General features: G+C 37.5%; 1 protein-coding gene across 1 annotated transcript in view; it reads right to left on the reverse strand.

Annotated features, from left to right (window-relative positions):
- Window positions 1–15,245, reverse strand: part of SLC6A15 (solute carrier family 6 member 15) — a 587,241-nt gene extending 571,996 nt beyond the window's left edge. Inside the window, exon 1 of the mRNA XM_044088435.1 lies at window positions 14,929–15,245. The gene's annotated coding sequence lies outside the window, so the exon portion shown is untranslated. The remainder of the gene's footprint in view (window positions 1–14,928) is intronic.
- Window positions 15,246–16,713: the final 1,468 nt, after the last annotated feature.

The raw sequence follows: 16,713 nt of genomic DNA on the forward strand, positions 1-16,713 counted from the left end.
TAAAGAAGAAGGATTAGGTTTTGGTTTAACTTTGCATTTAGCATTAGGATAATGCGGTATGTGTAGTAGTTTGTTTCCCATGAAGCACTCTGTATAATTATGTGATTCTGTTTTGTAAGCTTTTGACAAATGTGCTTCAAGAAATGGTATGGAATGTGGCAGGCTGAGGTATAAGGATAAAATTGATTACAACCCAGATGTCCCAGGGCTGAGTAGCAGCTTGATCACTGGAAGACACGTCACAGGAAAATGGAAAGAGGCAACTGCCTGATCCTCTGTCTCTGGGGTGGTGGGGTTGGAGTGTGTGCCCGGGGTGTGCAATCTACCCATAATCCCTAGTGGAGACTGGAGTAGGGGTGGTGGCAGTGCCTAGGAGGGGGGGAAAGGGACAAGGGCTTCTGCTGTGATTACATTATCCCAGAATTGTGTAATATACCCTCATAAAAGCCTATTGCATGCCCACCCATTGTTTACATATATGTATGCAAAGTGGAAGCCAACGGGGTTTAATTAAAACCTCCACTCATGGCTGCCTAGATGACAACCTCCTCATCTCTAAAACAGGAAACAAATATATATTAAAGTGGCATGTAGGATGGTTCCAGTGGTCAGCAGGTGTTAATAAAGGTCTACTTTTTAATATTTATCACTACTTGGAATTTATTTTGCCATCTTTTCTGAAGTTATTTTGAGCAAATGTCCTAGAGTAAGTTGCTAAGACCAGGCTGAAAAAGTCTGTGATTCACATACTGACAAACTAATAGCAAGATTTAGGAAATACTGCACCACAAGATGTCTGAAAGTGAAGAGAGCCAAGAAGCAGGTAGTTTGGCACAGAATTTTTACTGCGTACTTATACAACCTACATCTTATAAAATGGACAAAGGAAAGTTTACAGTCATATTACCAATTATGTAATCAGCAAATATGTGCTACGCAGAAGTAAAAACAAGTCTCCCCAAACACTGACTGCATCACAAATAAATTAATGCACAAACTCAGAACATGGTTTCTCCCTTTTCCTCTGGCTAAAAGTCTTGAAATGGACCCTAAACTAAAAACGTAACCACACAGTAAAAACAAGAATATTACTAAGTGCAAAACACAATGAATGACCTTAGACAAATCACGAGAGACATCCTCCATATTGTTAGCAGTAGAGAAGAAAAAGTACTTATCCCCTGTGCAAGTCACTGATCCAAATTTATATAGAATAGTATAGACATGTTTGGATGTATAACTATACACTTCTCTCAAAAAAGCTTGAAAGAATCCAAAAACATTTACAAGGCATATATCTAGAGTTCAGAATTTTTGGCATTAGGAAAGGCAGAAATAATTGAAATTATTCCCAGTTAGATACATATTGCTAACAGGAGATATAATGTTTGAATGTCTTAAAAATAAAACACTGCCAGCAGCAATGGGTATGAATTTTACAACATACACAAGAGACACCAGGAATAACAGACTACTTGTTGATCAAATTGTGGCTAGATCAAAACATTTGAATAATACTTTTAGATATAGAGAAGGTACAATATGAAATTCTCAACTTGAGGAAAGGCAATCTACAGCTTTGTCAGAATTTAAGGTATATGTGGGTAGTTATTTTGGGAGAAATGGTGTATTTACTTTTACAGTTTGTGCAAACTCTTAGGTAGCGTCTGTCTGAAGTTTTCTGGTTACTGCACCATTACACTGAAACACTGAACACTGAAAGTATTATTTCTGTAGTTAACGTATTGTGCTTACCTAAACACATCAGGAAAATGAATGTACTTAGCTTTGGTTACAACTGTTTATTGCAGTGGGAAAGACTCCCCACAACTTAACATTCTTTGTGAGGATGTCTGTTGTTTTCCCTGGCTGTAATATAGCTCAGTCCCAGGTGCTACAAAAGCTTTGGTTGGTTAGTGAATGTCTGCAGAATTTTGAAACAGCAGGATTATTACCATTTTTGCCATGAGAATTTAACAGCTGTATTTGCATTACAAACTGTCTATAATCATCATTTCATACCTTCAGTTCTGGGGAAAATAGAACAATGAAGAAAGAAGCTTTAAGGCATGAAAAATTGTTGTGTGATAACTGCATCGACTAGGTGTGCATCACTCCACACACAGGCACGCAGTTAGCTCAAAAACAATCAGCATCATTGTGTTCTGTAATGCATTTATGAAATGAATAAAAGCTTTGTGGCATGCTTTAAACAGTTTGCTTTATAAACACTTATATTTAGTAATGTATTTGATGAAAACATTTCCTTTATTATACAAGATAAAAGGGAAACAAATTCAACTTAAAAAATAATACTGTGAGACGTTTGGGCATTGTTACATTTAAATGTCAACTGTTTCCTGAAAAACATATATTATATAAATACACACACACACACACACACACACACACACACATATATATATATATATATATATCTATATATATTTTTTTTTAACATTTAATATAGTAATTATGTAATGCTTTTATATGAACATTAAATGGCATGCAGTACATGTTTTATGGATTAGTTTTAATTTAGTTATTTGATTTACTGCAGTGTTTGTTTACTTGTTCACATGACTATTTGTGTTTTATGCATAGCTTTCAACCTTGCATCTCCAAAATGAGGAACACTAGCTCTCATAATGTGGGACAAATGGGTAAAATGTAGAACACTTGCTAACAACTTCGAGGAAGCTCATAGGATGGTTAAAATGCATTATTTTTACTTATAGAAAAGTTTTTTATGACTTATTATGATTTAGTTCTATTTACCATAGATATCAGTTACAAAAATACCTGACACTGAATGTGTGACACTGACTTTTTCAATGTGGAATGTCAAGGAACTTGAACTTTTTAACACCCCAAATGAGGAATGTTCCACATAATGTGGTACACTTGAGAAGTATGGAACCACGGATCCATGAAAGTTTGTTTTGTCTTTTATTTAAGGAATCAGAAGTGATGTTTATATTTATTTTCACTAATTTCCCCTTTCTTGTAAACTTTATTAACTACACTCATGTTTTGTTATATATTCCCACGACATTTGATTGAATAACAATTCATACTGAATTGCACAGCTGAATCTATGCAAAGCTGCTATGTGCACATGCAGATCACATGATGTTATCCTCTATGCAGAATTTGTGTGATGGCATGCTGATTTTAGTTAGTCATATTCTTGTGTTTGCAACTTGCTTGTTTTTCGGTGAGAAGAATATTATAGTTTTTATGACATCACACTTCATACTTTGTAAATTACTTAGAGGCCATGACAGTGATTTTACAGACTGATCTCTTCTGTAATGAAGTAATTTCAATTGATGGTGATAGTTTTTAAAAACTTTCTTCAGCTGTCCAGAGTCCTGGAGACTTACAACAGCGGCATATGGAAGGGTTATGATAGGGATCTCTGTGAATTCCTGTTAAGTGCTACAGTTGCTTAATACAGTACTGGTAACTGTACTGACTGCCCTTCCATGCTTATCATGTCTGTCATTTGGCTTGATTTTAAACTATTTTTGTTGCTACTTAAAAAAAGAATACTCTTACCATGGGTTAGTCTAAATTATGCGTCTTTTTACCAGTTAGACTGCTGTCTCTTTATGCAACATTTTTTTAAATATGTTATAACAAACATAGAGAAAGATGAAATAAATCTATATAGAGACAGACCACAAAATATTTAGATACCTTTCAGATGTTTACAAATGCATATATATTTAACCTTGAATAGGTGTTTCATCATAAAAGCAAACAAAGATCTGAAAATGCTTCCATTAAGATGCAGTTCATGTACTGATTTGAAATACAAAGTAATCTTAACAAATATATTACTTACAATGCATTTTATTGACTTCTAATCATTTACCTTTGGAATGAATATGGCCTTAATTAGAGTTTTTTGAAAATTTAGTACAATACTATTTCTAATTGTTAAAACTATGAAGCTTTGTTTGTTTTATTAATTTTAACCAAATAAGAACCGCAAGGCACAAGTACTTCTTTCCATGGTCAGCCTGACAGCTCTATTTGATTAACTAACTTTCTCAGTGTCACAAAGTATATATTTTTATACTGAGGGAATCAAACCCAGGACTGGAAATTAAAGCTTGTTAGCAGCTAATAGCGTTAATCTTTTATACTTTACTTCTATACTAGCCAAACAGATGACAGATTTGTTAGAACCTTCCAAAATCTAAATATTTACAGAACAGGATTTCAGCATGTCACTGTAGGACCCCTTACTATGAACTGTTGCACCATAATTGCAGCGCTATTGCACCATTATTGATTTAACACATCATCTGCAAAATGACTCTGTGATGGAATGATGTAAAGACAGTGTCACAGTTTACCGGGTGGTACCATAAGGCAAAAATATTATATATTTTTTGGAAAAAATATTTACAGATATCAAACTTATATAGATACATTTAATTTCCTGAAAACACATATAATAATATTAACAATTTAAATTATTTTTAAATATTTTTGCCCCCACCCCCACAACTGACCATATTCTGGCCCTGAGACCCTTTCCTCATTCATCAAGTCTACCAAACCTGACAAATATTCCCCAGAATTTTTCTAGTCAATTTTCAGAAGATAAAGGCACCTCAGGGCAGTGACATATTATAGCCAAGAAATTTTTTGTTATGTCTTAACTTCCCTCCACCACCAGCACACTTACTGTCTTTGGATGAACAAGCAGTGGGTGTGCTGGAATATTTTCCTCCCTCTACAGTTATTCAGACAATACCTTGCCTTCTTATAGACAACATTCCCTGCATATCTCTGACCTATGTGAGAGAGGAGTCTTGAAATACACTCATGTATGCCCTCATCTTTGGGATGACCACACCCATCCACCCTTGCCAGCACATCAGATGCCTGAGCTACTAAATGAACCCAGGTTGCCTGGGATATAGTCAGAGTTCTGTCCTCCTATGTTATGGTGCAACATTTTCTAGTATTTTGATGAAAGATTAACAAAAATATTAATTTCTACAGATAACATCAGAAATGCAGCACCAATAGTCACAGTTAAAATACAGAATTTTCTTTTCTTCTTTTTTTTTTTTTTTTTGCTTATCAAAAGCTCATCATTTGGTCCAGGGACTAATTTTCTTCAAAATATTATGTATTTATGTATGTATGTATTTAGTGACATACAAGCAGACACATAACATCTTCTTCTTCTTTCGGCTTTTCCCAGTTAGGGGTCGCATAACATCATTTTATTTATTTAAAGATAAACATCTCATAAAAGTTTTTGCAACTTAAACAATTACATTTTTTTAAAAATTTCTGAACCACGCTAAATAAGTACATATCTACTTCTACCATAATCCTTTGCGCAGTTTTAAACTCCCTTCCTGGAGTCCCGTGGGATCTTTCTTCACTTCTCTGTGCACTCTCTGCCCTCCCATACACCCTTTGGTGATGTGAAAATGCTGTTACATGTATTCATGCTTTTAAAGTGTTATTTAAGTTATTTTTCTGCCAAGCAAGCAGAATAACTGTTGAATTTAGCAGCTCGGTTGCTCTTTTCTCCTTTATAGGAGCGAATGTACTTGTTACGGTAGACTTTTACTTAGAACATATTTTGCAGAATTGGATTACTCCTTTGTCCAGCTCTAGACTCTCTTTGCACATGTGAATACATGCAGGAGGCTTCTAACACAGAGATTTTACTGTATAGTTGTATACTAGCTCAAATAGATTATGTTCTAATACTGGCTAACTACAAGTTAATTGTATGATTTTGTTATGGCTGCTACCTACTTGTGCAGTGTGTGTTTCTTTACATTTGCTAAGCACACATTATCATTAGTAGTTTTTACCCGGCCCTCACCCCCAAGATACCTCTAAATTAATTTGTTTATTTGTTGTTTAATAACTACATTATTGTCTTGTTCTAGAAAATATTTCATTCTTAATGAATAACTAATCATGTTCTAAACGTGCTGAATACAAATATAGCTGATTGTTCTACCCACCTAATCATGTTCTAAATGTGCTGAATACAAATGTAGCTTATTGTTTTACCCATCTAATCATGTTCTAAATGTGCTGAATACAAATATAGGTTATTGTTTTACCCATCTAATCATGTTCTAAATGTGCTGAATACAAATATAGGTTATTGTTCTACCCAGGTTATCTATGTAGTGCAGTCGCTAGGTGAAAGGAATACATGTAATTTTTGGTTGCAAAAACACTGGAACTGCCAGGTGGATCACCGACTGTATTTTGACCTATTTTTTGCTTTATATTGTTAGACCATGCATAGTGTAATGGCAGAAGGAAGAACTAAATGTTAATGGTGTTTAGTTTAACCATATACTAGGTGCATCCTGCTGATTTTTGTATCTCAGCCCCCAATAGGGTCTGTGACTTACGTCTATACACTACTGTACTTCTCATATTCACTCTTTTCTCACCTGTTTCCTCCTTCATCTCACCCCCTCTCTGAAACTTAATGCTTAACCACAAATTTCTCTCCTAACCCGCACCTACTCCTGACTACCTAACTTACTGCTTCTACTATTTTAGTAGGTTTGTTTTTTCTTTCTTCTTGACATTCTCCTGTCTGCTTCACCTTTCACAGTTTATTTTGTCTCCCCAGGTGGCTACACCCTAACTAAAAGAACTAAAAGAAGTATCCTTCCAAGGCTCGTACCAAACCTGAGTTGAAGCATCTCTACACTCTGTGCACAGACAGTGTCCCTGACATCTGCAAAACATTATACTTTTCAGTAGTGTAGGTCAACCTATGCTATACTTAATTCTAGCTTACCTGGTATAGTGCAGCTTCTAATTTGCACATCACCAGCGATCTCACCCCCTTCCATTTCCCCTTACTCCCTGTATTCTTTCTATCACCTGTCACCTTCAGCATTTTCTGTTGCTTCCATCAGCCCCCTGTACTCCCCTGCCCTTCTGTCCAGTCTATACCCTGCAATATAGTTCCTTGGCTGCCTTTTGTTTAACTCGTGTTTCTTTCCACATTTTCTTAAATTCATTTGTACAGCTCTAGCCTCTGCCTCCCCCTCTCCTTTACCTATCTCAGCATGCAACTTCATAGCATTAAACTCCTGTAAGTATTGCCAAGATAATCCCTGTACAGCTAATACAGCTTACTGATTGCTTTCTTGTGCTTTCTTGGTCTGCAGCAACGTCTTTGGTCTATTCCTCTAAAAATCCTCTGCCTACTTTCTCACTATCACCCATACCCACTTCCACCATCAAAAAACTTCTTCATAAACTAAAACCATACACCAATGTCCCATATAACTTACCTGCAGAATATTTACAACTTTCAGCCTCCTCCATTGCATATCCTAAGCAGCATCCTCCTCAACAGGACCATTCAGGAATCATGCATACCTGATATCTGAAAAAAAGCATTTGTCCTCCCACTTCACAAAGGCGCCAACAACTCTGACATCTCAAATTTCCGTCCTATTGCCATTCTTTCCCCCACCTCCAAAATACTAGAGAAGTGCATTCATATCAGCTCCTCAGTCATCTAGTAAAACACCAAATCCTCTCCCCCACTCAACATGGCTTTAGGCCTGGACATAGCACTAACACTGCCCTCATTTCCTTCTTGGATACTGTAAATAGAGCTTGAGATGCTGGTGTCTTGGTCTCTACAATTGTTCTTGATTTATCAAAGGCATTTGACACTATTTCCCACTCCCTTCTGCTTACTAAACTCTCTAATCTTGGCCTATCTATCCCTACCTTACAATGGTTTACTAATTATCTCAGCAATAGGCAGCAATCTACTATAAGGCAGCACTCTTCTTCCCCTTTCATCAATACAAATACAAGTGTCCCCCTAGAGTCTATACTGGGTCCCCCCTTATTCAGTATATTTGTTAACTTTCATAACACTCTTTCCCACAGTACTGTTATCCAATATGCAGATGACTCGACTATCATCTGCTCTTCCAAATCTGCCACTGCACTACAGTGTCTTACCCAAGAAGCATTTACTTCTACCGATACCCGGATGTTCCAGAACCATCTCACCCTCAACCTCAATAAAACAAAACTATTAATATTTACCCCTACAAAATCTAGTACTGTTGACAAGTCACTATTCTCTGTTCATTCCCAAAACAAAACTATCATTGAAGTTGTCCCTGGTACCAAATTGCTAGGGATTATCATTGATGACAAATTAACCTTTGACCTTCATATATACAGCTACATTAAAAAAATCCATCAAAAGCTTGGAGCCCTTTATAGGCACAGCTATTTTCTTAGCCTCTCTGCAAAAAAGGCCCTGGCGTCATCCTACCTGCTTCCAACTCTTCTATATGGTGCTCCTCACCAATCTATAGTCCTCCTTGAAAACAAAACTAGACTCTTGCTACAACAAAGTCGCAAAATTTGTTACAAATACAAAATTGTCTACCCACCACTGCTCCTCTCTGCATCAACTAAATTGGCTAGAATTCCTGCACCATCTCAGCTATCTACAATTAAATGCAACCCACAAGCTTATACTCCCTCTCACCCATACTGTCCATGTACCATCCTAATTGTCACCTCAGGTCTGAAAACAAAATGCTACTGACTATCGAGAAACCTAAGCTCTCGGCTGGCCAAATGTTGTATTCCTATACTGTCTCAGTTATGGAATAATCTCCCTCCTTCACTCAGGACTATCAGCAATCCCACCTCCTTTAAAAAATCCCTCAAACTACACCTCTCCCCTCACTGGTTATGCTCCTGCACCCCAACACCTGACTTCTCTCCCTGGAGTCTCATCTTTAACTATTTAACTAACTTTTCCTCTCCTCTCTACCATACTTACTCCTTTGCCGTCACTTTAACTTGACTTTTCCCTCCTTTAGCCCTTTTGTCTCCTCCCATTCTTACCCTGAAGTTAACTCTCCTCTGTTAAGAATTCTGCCAATATATTTTTACTTATGTGTTATTTGAATGCATGCCTTTTATTACTTCTATACGTTACCACGATTGTAATCATTTTCACTGTTGCTGTTATTTTCATTGAAGGTAATAGTACTGCTCCACATACTTTGTTCTGTGTGTTAATATTTCTCTGTATTTTTCCCCAGGTCTCCACTGAAAATGGGCTCATTGTAGGCCCAGTGGACTTTCCCGGTTAACAAATGCAACAAATAAATAAATAAATAAATAAATAAACAAACAAACAAAGTAAATATGTAATTCATTAGTAATGAATGAGGCAGAAACAGAGCTTTGTTTCATGACACATCTGCTAGTAATCAGAGTGGTTTATAGTTCGCAATCACCTGTGATATTAACAGCCCTCATCTCTAAGGTGCAGGGTTCATTTCTAATCTCTGGATACTGTCAGAGTGGAGTTTGCATGCATGTGTAAGTTTTCTCTGGTCTGGATAATCCTTTCTGCCCACTTCCCCAGGATATTCTTGTGGCACTTCTCTCCCAAGGAGAACATTGTAATTGAGTTTCCAGTTCATTGAGCTTAACGTGGTTAACAAATTAGAATAAATACATTTTCTTCCTGGAATGCTTATTTTTTGTCACTTTTTGGAATGCTCTCAAAAAAACAATTAAAACAAAATACAACTATTCAGTTTAAGTTACTTTATTTCAGACATCAATCCATGTAAAGAATCATATCATAGCTGTTTACATTGAAGTTGAATTCCTTCTGGGGGTTCAACCTCTCACACTAGTCTTTTTTTAGCTCTTTGTCTGCCCTAGTAAGCCATTAACTCCTGCAGACTGTAGATTTTACTTTTCGCCAAAATTAGCAAGAAAATTATATTGGATGTATGGAACAGAAACAGGAAGCCTTGACTGTGACCCACGTGACCTGAGATCAAATAGCAGCTTGAGAACTGGAAGAACCAGGTGAAGGAAGTTGAAATGAGTAGCTTTTGCCAGCTCACCCATCATGAGTGGAGGGAATTATGGTTTTCTAGTCTTTTGCTTTTCTCCCATACAAGCAGAGGTTCATCGATAGGAAAGGACATAGACCAGCATGGCATGGACTTGGTAAACCTCATAGATGTGTGTGTATGAGAGACCATGTACAGACTGGGGGCACAGGAAGCCCCTATAGTGACTCGATACCCATGTCAGCCACTGGGGGGGGGGGCAAGGGAGCTAAACAGAAAAATCACTGTTGACTGCCCAAATGGCAGCCTCTGAGATAGGCTGTAACCTCAAAAGTAATGAATGGGCCAGGAATATTTTTCCCCTGTGTGGTGATATGTGGTAGTGTCATTTGTGCCAGGTTGAGTAGGGCAGTGCATGTGTAATATATGCCAGCATAGCTAGCTCAACTTTTGTGAAGAATTTTATGTCACTTGACTATCACACTGATTTGTACAGATGCTTGTGTGTTAAAATATATTTGTAAAGTTGCTTGTGTTAAAAATGCATCAGCAGTGGGTTCTGCTGGACAGAAAAGAGATATACATGTATGTCAGAAAGTATTGTTATAGCTGATTAAATGTATATGTCTTAACAGAGAATTCTGGAAGAGAAGAGGTTAATCTCAGTCCAGCTAATTGGGTTGGCATGGGGCATACAGATTTTATCTTACATGTCTGCTTGCAGCCATACACAAAAGTGTATGGGAAAACCAGGACTAGGACTTTTAGTGTATTGTCTTTAAGGGTGAACTAATTGCTACCCTGGAAGGGTGGAAGTTTTTGAAATTGTTTTATAGCTTTCAGATGCTACAACAGATCTTTGTATTGTACCAGAGTTGGGCAACCAGATATGATATCATCCTATAACCAGCACTGAAATGATTCTTTAGATATTAATGAGAGATATGCCAGAGCTCTCGCAGCAGCACTTTGTCTTCTGGAACCTGACAGGAAAGATCTCATACAGATATCTCACACAACCTCACACCTCATCTTGCCTTGCTGAAATAAGCAACTCAACACACTTCATCTTGCCTTGCTTTAGTAGGTAACCAGAGAACAGTAATTCTTTAGATCAGTCAGGAAAATATAGTGAGATTAGTTAAGTACTGCTTTTCTGTATCTGTGTGAAACTATCCATCTGTGTTGTTTTTAACATTTCATGTGAATGAAACTCTGGTGTTTATTCTAAATAGATATTTAGTATTTTCATGTTCTTGTATTATTTATTATTAAATATATTTAAACTTTTCATTTTGGCTGGTCTTTTAGAGAATACTTTTAACATCTTAAATGTACTTTCACTTATTTTAGTAACACTGTGGTCACTCCAGAAAGACTTGCTGCATTGGTCAAACTCTACCATTTGCATTAGTATTTATTTTACTTAGTATAATTGAGTACCCTTGTAAGAGCCTTATAGTAGCTGACTGGTGACAAAGTAATTGCCTTATAGTCTGGGAAGAGGAGGCACAGCAGGAGAGTTTGTGCCAGGGTTTCCCAGATGTGTGTGTGTGTGTGTGTGTGTGTGTGTGTGTGTGTGTGTGTGTGTGTGTGTGTGTGTGTGTGTGTGTGTGTGTGAAGATCAAGTATCCAAATGTGTGTGCCAGCTACCTGGAACAGGAACACAGTTCTCCAAAGTGGTCAATGTGGAGTCTTGTTTGGGGCCTGGAGAGAGAGAGAGAGAGAGAGAGAGAGAGAGAGGGTCCAGCCCCAGGTCTGGAGTGTGTCTCCTGTGTGCTTCTAAGGAAAATTGGGCTTGGTGCAGACAGGTGCATCTGGAAATACTGTGTGTATCCATTTTTGTTCCTAGTGGCCATCCCTCATGGGTGTCAGTGGTGAGGATTGTGGGTCCTTGATTACTGGCCAGGAGTAGGGACCATCACACCCTGTAAGGAGTGAATGGGACGTACAGATTGCAAGAAGGACCTTATGGATTGCAAGGAGAATGGGACATACAGTTTGCAAGGGGGACCATATGGATTGCAAGGAGAATCTAAGTCCATTCCTGACCTCTGGTCACTACCTGTAGAGTACGCATGTTCATTCAATGTCTGTGAGCATTTCCTCCAGGTAATTTATTTTATTGTCAAGAACCAAAATATACTGACCGACTGACTGATATTCAACTGTGCTTCACCTTGCCCTTGTGGTTCTGAGTATGTCTGAAAAGGGCTTGAGAAATACCAACTCACTTATTTAGCTAACAAATACTTTAAGTATTTAGGAGCATGGGAAAAGGTGTTAGGAGTTTTACAGTTTAGTTAAATATGGAAAATAATGAACAGTTCTGACAAAGTATGTAGTTTGTTTTACTATAATGTTCTGCTTAGACTAGCACTGGGGAATAAAAAAAATCTCCAAAAAAAGTTTTCATTTAAACTTCTATCAAAAGTTAAGTCAAAACAAAGACTGAAAAAAGAGCAGAAAGCTACACTCTGAAAAAAGGCACACACAGGCATCAATCTGGGTCACCTGTCAAAATCCTAGATGCTGACAATACCCGCTTCAAATATTCAAAAATATTAGCATTTTATCATTTGTATCCAGCAATTTTTTTTTCATTCCAGAATATTATCAAGCTAGACAAGTTTAAATGTTATTTAAAAAAAGGACAAGATCATGTAAAATTATTACTACACCACTAGTGCAAGCAGGAGGATAAGGAATCAGTTAGTTTTACACCCCCCCCCCCCCACTCTCTCTCTCTCACTTTCACTGTCTCTCTGACTATACTAGCTTTACTTATATAGTTTTGTTATCATAAATACAAAATACCTCAGGGCAATGGTTAGCATACTACAGATGAATGTTGTGTTATAATCTGATTAAGGTGCTTGGTCTGGATTTCATAGTAGTGCCATCGCTCTGTATTAGGTTGTGTTGCTAACTTTTAACTTTAAGATTTGAGTTTCAGTCCTGCACACTGCATACTGGCAGCATGAAGTTTGCATGCTCTCGCATGGCCATATGGGTTTTCTGTTGGCACTCTTTTTTTCCTCCCAAGTGACATATTATTTAGTCTGACTGGTTACCCTAAGAGATTATTCCATTATTGATATTGCAGAGCTTTTTTGCCTTAGCCCTTCTCTGTAAAAGAGTCTTTAGTATGGTGGCGCTAATCTTGTCAACAAAACAAAATGAATTGTTTAAGGCAGAATTCAGGAGAATTGAAATGTACACTCATGAAATACAAAACATAAAATGTATTGGAAAGATTAAACATCCTAAATTTGACTCCTGCAGGTTAAAGTTCTGTGTTTGCATCCTAATCTACACAATTGGAAACATACCTCTCAACTGTCCAGATTTTCACAGAATTTCAAGATTTTTGCCTCTTAAAATGTGTGGTTTTCTAGTAAATCATTTAACATTGACGTCACTAAATAATAACATATGTTTGAGTTTCAGACGTCATATACTTCAGAAAATATATAATATTGTAAAATTTCACATTCTAGCAACTTTTTAAGTGTATACGAGCAATATTTAAAATGTGTCCCTGTTTTTCGGCCTTCGTCCCCTCATTATTTTTGGCTTTGTCCAGATTTCTTGCATTGAAAGATTGACAGGTATGATTGGAAATGTTTGATTCAGTAAATTACGGCGACACTCATTTAAAGGACAAGGATTCAGGAATAATATCAGAAGACGGTTTTAACTGTAACTCAGCAATAAACTGTTCAGGTGCGTACGTTAGGTAACATACTCGCTTTAAGCTTTTTATTATAAACGTGGTACGTTTCCCACTGTTTGTCATCCCCGTTATAAACTATGGGCAAGAAACCACGTGATACACCCAAAGACCCTACAAGCAGTGAATGTAACATGCCGCTTTTCTACGTAGCTCGTTTTTATCATCTTGCGATACCCCGTAATTGTATAATTTATTCTCACATATAATATGATTTGTCATTAAGATTAGGATAGAGACAGTGCAATCTGCACCATCCCCTAAAAAGGGTCAGTTATGGAAAGGGCGAGTTTTATGCTAGTTTACTGCAAACGACTATGTTTACCATTGTGTTATAATCTGATTATGCTGCCTGGTCTGGATTTCATAGCATGACCTTGAACAGCACCAATCGAAAAGATGCTGCTGCCAGACTGATGACTGTTGCAAACGCACAGGATATCAGCAGCAGAAAGATCATTTCTCTACTGTGTTCCCCCAAAAGCATCCAGAATCCCCACGAACTACATTATTTCATCATCTGAAACGAAGTTTGTGCCGTCTCATTCGCATCATTATTCATGGAAAGGTGGAAAAGCGGTAATTCAGATGTTGATTCTCCTGTGACCCAAATGTTAAGTGTATTATCTGCATCAGCTAAATATCACAACCCAGATTAAAATACATTGCCTAGTGATCAAATGCCGTTCTCAAATATTGATGAAGCCGGCAGCTCCGATTGCTCATTTGCATATGAACCCAAACAGAGCCCGCCGTCAGAGCTGCTCGTGGTGGTGGAGATAAACTACTGCCACTGAGCCACCACATAACTCTTTCTCCATTATTAAAATAACATTTACAACGCTAGATGGTTGATGTGTGGAAATTAAAATGAAATAAACAATGCAAAGTGAGCATCTACATGTGTCATACTTTTTAACTCAAACTGGGGAGAGAGGAATGCAGAATTATCGCGCTTTTTGCATCCCTTGGTACTACTGCATCCCTTGGTACTATATGCAGTTAGAATCTCAATGTATTCCTTAATTCAAACGTTAGGCGTAACTGATAAATTGTAAATCCTAAAATCACGAAAAACGGCGTGAAAAAACACAGTGAATAAAATGCTACATACAATACAGCCCGCCAACAGTCTCCACTGTATGCATAGAACCTTGGATTCCATATCATATTAACTAACATTCCATGGTCTTAATATGTATTTTATATTAAACCGTATGACATTATAAATATAAATTGTCCTTGTCGTCCTCGGCATCGACAGCGAAGTCATTAAATACAAATAAAATATAAACAAAACGATGACAGTCATTTTACCTTTTCTGTGTTGCATCAGCTAGGCTCACACAACGTGGATCCCGGCTTTATTCCAAACTGATGTATTTATTATCTTGCTAGCAATCTCCCAAAACCTGAAAGAACTGGTCAGGCAACCTGCTGTCTCCTTATACACTTACCTGGCCAGTAAGTAACTGCAGTGGATAATTGTAGGTTGTAATTCCGAGGGGATGAGACAGTAGTACAAAGTGGCAGCATGTGTTGCAGCCCGCCTACAATACGTCTGAAGGCAACCCAGCTCAACCGCACCTTAATGCTGGTGCGAGCCGTGATGCTGACGTATAGGCAGGCACGAGACAGCATCCAACACACACACGCACACACATACGGCTTTCATGAGGGCAGTGCACACAAAGACTGCAGCACCCACCTTATGCTAGCAGGAGACAGCAGTGTATGAAGGAAGGGAAGCGCCTCGTGGAGGTGCAAGAGGGAGCTACCTGGCAGTATCAATTATGGTATAATTGATAATAGTAATAATTAGCATTGCTGCTCTCTGCCATTGAAACAAGTGGTGTTGGGGGTGGAAGAATGTTTGGTTAGGCAGGTAAGAGTTATCACCTTTCTCAAAAGTGTCCAGGTGTACTTAGTGGAATATTATTTCTGAGTATCTCTAAGAAATATCGGAGAGAGAAGAATAATTTTCATCCTGGATATACATTCATCTTTCTTGCAGATAAGATTAATTCTCTCAGCTACATTTAAGGGTGGAAGAAGGCAAACATTGAAAATAATGGCTTATGTGCAAAATTTAGAGATAAAGAAATGCATGAAAGTAAGCTCAACAGCATGGAAAGGTAATAGAGTAGGATGAGGCCAAGCAGACGTTTGGAGACTGTAGGTTAGAGTCTGCCTTCCCTACCTCTGCCTTCCCTACTGGGGACTGATAAGAGTATAGGCAAGGGAATAGGGGGGTGCTTAGTGAAAGACCAGCTCTGAATGTGTTTTTAATTGAGTCTAGAAGAGAAATTGCTCTTAAAAAGGGATACTTAGTACAGACTATAACATATTGTATGATAGCTATAAGAATCAATCAGACAAGGTTAGAAAAGGCTGGGAAGAGAGAATGGAAAGACAATATATAAAAGAATAGTGGGAGGTTATTTGTTTGTTTCCCAAGTATGCAGTAAAGTCCAGAAGGTTTAACAGTTTTGTTTGGAAGTGTTGAATATATATTTTTATACCGTAAGCAGACTTCAGAGAATTTTTCTTTAGATAGATTAACTGGTGTTGTGATGGGACAGAGACTGATAATTAAGAACATGTCCTTGGGAATGTAGAGAGTTGGTAGATTTTAAAATGTATCTACCGAGAGTACTTTCTCAGAAATGGGAGACCAAATGGCGTAATTAAAGAAATGATTCTTTGGGTCTGGGATATAGGATTTGCATTGCCCAGTCATGGGGCTGGGATTTGCTGTAATAGCTAAGGTATTTACTTCACTGTCACAATGTGCAGGGTTTGATTCTTACCTTTGAATAGGAAATTGGCTAGGCTTAAAATGGCCCACAAGAGCAGTTTATCTAGTATCTATCAATGAACTTATAAGGCCTCACAAAGTTTTATGTGATTGGCTGCCCAAAAAAGCCATTAATATAAAATGGAAGTCTATATCTAATTGAAGGACTGAATATTGTAAAAGAGATAAAAAAACTGAAGGTGAGATCTTTATAAAAGGGAAGGAGCAAATTTCATAGAAATAAATGGAATTTGTGAGAATAATACACACAAAATAAAGGTCAGGAAGAGCAGTTGGGTATAAGA

This window comes from Protopterus annectens, chromosome 11.part0 (genome assembly GCF_019279795.1).
Source record: "Protopterus annectens isolate FY-2018-M chromosome 11.part0, PAN1.0, whole genome shotgun sequence".
NCBI lineage: Eukaryota > Metazoa > Chordata > Ceratodontiformes > Protopteridae > Protopterus > Protopterus annectens.